Genomic DNA, 5,515 nt, shown 5'->3' on the forward strand with positions numbered 1-5,515 from the left:
GTCCAAACAGGACCGAAAGTACTTGGCTATCTCGCTTTTTCATTTTTTCCTTCGTGGCAAAAAAAAACTTTATTTATACATAGCATCACGTTTTATATACTTCGTGATCAAGTTATTCATATAATATATATATATATATATATATATATATGTATATATATATATATATATATATATATATATATATATATATATATATATATATATATAATGTGTGTGTGTGTGTGTGTCGTGTGAGTGTATGTACATAATAATTTTTAACTGATTTTGGTATTATTATTATTATTATTATTATTATTATTATTATTATTATTATTATTATTACTTTTGAAACTAGTGGTCATTACTGAACAGTTTCATTTGCATACGAGGAAATATTATACTCCCTGGTGTAGAGTCATTTATCTAACCTCTCCCATGTAATGTGTCCTTGCGGACACTGTGTTTAATGATTCTCTCTCTCTCTCTCTCTCTCTCTCTCTCTCTCTCTCTCTTTACACCAATAGATAGATTCTGTAATTTTTCGCTCTCTTCTGCTCTCTTGCACGCGTTTACCAAACCCCACGTGCATATTCGAGCACATGCATCAGATATTCAGCTCATATGAACATTCTCACTCTGTTTTTATTTTTGTATGTATATGTAGCTTTACAACTGCCCTGTTGAGAATTCAGGGAGAATTTAAGTAATTGATGAAACCCTCTGCGTCTTGTACTGCCTTCTCCTTAAAAACTGTGATTTTCCTCAATATACATAGGTTGCCCATCCTTTGTAAGATAACGGTTTATATTGTGAGTTTAAAGTTTTTGATATGTTTATTTTTGTTTTCGTTTACCCAATTCCTCGCAGAAATGCAAGTGCCCAATAAGAATCAACCTGTCTCGGTCTGTTCCTCAACATTTTTTTTTTTTTATCCACCGCGTTATTTTTACTTGCAAGCTTGGCACTTTTATCAACTTTTTTTCTTTTTGTTAAACCAGCATTCGGTAAGACGTCTTTTATTCCAGAGTGAACATTTTTGGTCTTGTGTCTTTAAATCGGGAACGTTGTTCCAGAATTAATTCAGACTTTTAATGATATTCATAGTTACAGAGATTTTGCTGACGGATCAGTTTTCAAGGTCATCTCGTCATGTATGTAGGTTTGCAATGTTTTATTATCAAATGAATCCATTGCCTTTTTACTGTAAGTTTCTCTTTTATTGTATGCTTTCGGACCGTTATTGAGATAAACATCGCTGTGAGACATCCAAAACTAAGATTGCTTTAGCTGGGTTACTATACTGTACTTGTATTGATTGCAAAAATTTTTAATCATGTAAACTACATTAACTATAATGCACCCAGTCCTGTGTCTGTATTTTTGTCTTTTACCTTTTTTCTTTTAAACGCAACCAAACATTCCCTTCTATCTCAAGCTAAAAGAATAATAAATTAATAAATTAATTAAAATAATGGAAAATGGTGGTTGGTAAATGTAGGCAGCTTATTGCTATTTTTATGGCAGAAAGAGTGGACTCTTACAATCTTCTCTTTACTGAAAGAGTTTGCTTCAGCTCTGGCAACTTGTAATGATACAGCTCTAGGTCCCGACGAGACTCCCTATTCTATGATAAAGCATGCATCTCTGAACACTAAAGGGTTTTATATTAAGTATAATCAACAGAATATGGCGTGATACCAGCTACCCTATAGTTTGGGAATTGCCCGTTTTCTTAGCATTTTTAAAACCTGGAAAAAATAAATTTTTAGCAAAAAATTAGTGGCCAACTGGTCTGACGGCCTGTGTATGTAAAATCATGGAGAAGATGGTAAGTACAAGACTGGGATGGTACTTAGAAAAAGGAGGTATTTCATCACCTATCCACTGAGGGTATCATAGAATGCACTCAACCACTGATGCTCTGATCTGTCTTGAGTCTTCCATTTGCATCTAAGCGGCATTATGTGATTGTATTTTTTCCTTTAAAAGGCTTATGCCAATGGCAAATTGTTCCAAATCAGAGTAAGGGAAACCCTATCTGAGAGAAAATGCCAGCAAGAAGGATTTCTCCTGGGTAGTGTGCGGAGTGTGACAGTATTTGCCTTAGCCATCAATGGGATATCCTCTGTTATCCCCCTTGACATTTTGTCCACACTATTTTGTAGATGACATGTCCATATCATTTGCTGGAAAACGAATGGCAACGGATGAGAGGAGACTTCAACTGATAGTGGCTAAAATTATTCGATGGGCAGAACTGAACGGTTTTCGATTTTCCCATAGCAAAACTGAATGGCTTTCAATTTTCTCCTAGCAAAACTGAATGATTTTAAACATTCCCATAGCAAAACTGAATGGTTTTCAATTTTCCCATAGCAAAACTGAACGGTTTTAAACTTTCCCATAGCAAAACTGAATGGTTTTAAACTTTCCCTTAGCAAAACTGAATGGTTTTAAACTTTCCCATAGCAAAACTGAATGGTTTTAAATTTTCCCATAGCAAAACTGAATGATTTTAAACTTTCCCATAGCAAAACTGAATGGTTTTCAATTTTCCCCTAGGAAAACTGAATGATTTTAAACTTTCCCATAGCAAAACTGAATGGTTTTCAATTTTCCCCTAGGAAAACTGAATGATTTTAAACTTTCCCCTAGCAAAACTGAATGATTTTAAACTTTCCCATAGCAATTCTGAATGGTTTTAAATTTTCAATTAGCAAAACTGAATGGTTTTAAATTTTCCCTTAGCAAAACTATTTTACTGCACGTTTGTTGTATTAGTGGAATACATACAGTCCCAGATATATGCACCAAAGGCCAGTTAACCCCATGTGTAGAATCACCCCGGTTTTTAGGATTAAGTTTTGAGCATAGGATGACAAGTGTTCATTTCTTAAAGACCTAAAAGTTCGATGTCTTTATGCTTGAAGTATTTTGAAAGTACTGACATAGACATCATGGGGTGCTGATCGCAAAATACTCTTAAAATTGTATAAAGCACTTAAGGGAATGGATATAATTTGATTTTATACTGAAAGAGGTCCTGCCACTTTCAGAAATTCAGGTTGAAATATCGGAAATGCCTGATGCTCATGCTCTTCAAATCTTATTACTATCGACTCGGATGATTTGTGAGCGAGAAAAATAATTTTGATTAATTTTGTGGGCTGTTAATTAAAATTGATTTTATGGAGGTTGCATTTTACCAAGACGATTAATTGAGATGATAGATATTTGTTCTTCTAAGCATCTGGTTTTTATTTGGATTCCCAGATACGTGCCCTGTATAAAAAAAAAAGGTTCCCAAGAATATGAGATAGTTTATAGCAGTGAAAACCAACTAACAGCAGTTTGTCTTTTCACATACAATGCTTAGTATGCGTTATTAATTATCAGTTGCGAATCAAATTGTGTTTTCAATTATTGGGAAAACAGAAAACCATCTCCCAAACTTTTTTGGAATATTTGTTGTTAATTTTCATGCTTGCAACAAATATAGCTTCCTGTTAAAAAAGAAACATATATGAAGTTTTCAATTGGCACCAGTATAGTATGTAGATTGAATTTATAGAGGTAAAAAACTTTAGGATATTGTTTAGCCAGCGGCTGAATGTTATTTATCTTTTTCTAAGTCACATTAATGGGCAACCCAGCGACCGTATCTAGTTCAAGTGCGAAGAAAACGAGAAAGAAAGGTAAAGGAAATGATTGACCACTCTCGCAGAGCAGAGAGGATTATAACTGCCAGGGTGCATAGGAGTAGGCAGCGAGTTCCAAAATTAGGTCGCAGTTTGAATGGAACTTTCACTGAATATGCAAATGTGAGACACTTGGATCGACAAATATTATGACTCAGACTTTAACTGAGACGAACTCTTTCCTTGATCTCATGTGAATAACGATCATAGACTTGTCACGAGAGTCTGGCACTTGATTATTCCATTTTCCATTCCATTTTTAGTATCTGACGGTTTGACTAGGCCTTTAATTCCGAGAGTCCTGTTAAGATTGCACACATTAAACGCTAATTAGTCTTCCTCGATTTTTTTAGGGGAAAAATGGAAATCCGAGCAATACCCTTGCTTTTTCTCTTATGCAAAAGTCCAAGCAAAGCAAGTCTCAGATCTTTCATATTTTTGCCTTGTAAGAAAAGATGGTTAGCATTCTAAGGGTTTGGGTATGGTGTCCTTCGTTACCGGAGGTAAAGTATTTTAGTTTTCCTTTCAGTGAATCAGAAAAGGCTTTGACAAATGTTTTCAAGGAATGAAATAGTTTTAGCAACGTAGGTTACAAAGTCTTGCCTTATTTGGTAAAAGATTTCCTGTTATCTCACCCAGTAATACATTTTTCTCAAAACAATTCATGCAATATTAGAAGGTGTTTTCCCAGTTGGTTTAAATCCAAGGCATAAAGTGAACATTTTCAAGTCTGGAAAGAAATGGGAATATTTTACAAAATCTTTAACCATAATTATTCTAGATTGAGTGAAGGTCTGTTAGCTTAGTTGGGTAGAGATAACACTGGACCTGTGGGCCATGTTGCCCCAAGTGTTCAAAGTGTTATCCACAAAATCAAAAGTAAATGTAGGCTTGTTTGATTAGCTGGATAGACGGCTTCGCGAATAATTTGGACGTCTCAGGTCCACGTGAGATTTTAGCTTCGCTCTGCTGTCGTACATGCTTGGGTTTTATAATAACGTTTGCCTAGACATCATTTGCAATACAATGTTTATAACAGTCATGCGACCCATTTATTTCTGTGCTGTACTGTTGAAGTGAGGTCCCATGTTATTTGTGATGTATGAATGAAGATTCAACGTGAATATATGAATATGGATTCAACTTTAGTGATGCATTTACTTTGCTATTGTTTTATATGGATTAAATTCTAGGCGAGGATGAATAACCATATATTTAATTGGGTAAATAAATATTATAAGCATAATAGAGATTGTGAAATTTATTTATCACAGCGTTGTTTTTTCTTGGTTAAAAATAAGTGCTTATTATAAGGTTATGGAAATGATCTTCTTAATTCGTTGAAATTATAACATTTTATATAATAAAACCATACACACTTAGGGAAAATGAGTTTTCCAATTGAAAAGAGACTCGCGAAAGCTAAACAATTCCTAGGCATCTTGGGTGATGACGAGTTCAACTAAAATGAAAGAGTTCGTACGTAGTGAGTGATGCCGATGAATCCATTGGATTGCTGACATATAGCCACTAGCAATTATACTCCGCATCAAAGAGTGACGTTAGATTATCGCAGGTAGATTTTCACTATATTTCCGGACTTTTCTATTTATATATAATATATATATATAATATATATATAGATATATATATATTATATATATATATATATATATATATATATATATATATATATATATATATATCCCAACGTTGTGCACAAGCCTTGGCTTATCCATGTTTACTGTGTGAGGCTAGTAAACTCACCCTGTACAAACTTGCAGAAAACTGAAAGCAAAACATCTTCTGGCATCACGCTTACTAAAGGGAAAAGG

Source organism: Macrobrachium nipponense, chromosome 15 (assembly GCF_015104395.2).
Source record: "Macrobrachium nipponense isolate FS-2020 chromosome 15, ASM1510439v2, whole genome shotgun sequence".
In the NCBI taxonomy this organism is placed as follows: domain Eukaryota; kingdom Metazoa; phylum Arthropoda; class Malacostraca; order Decapoda; family Palaemonidae; genus Macrobrachium; species Macrobrachium nipponense.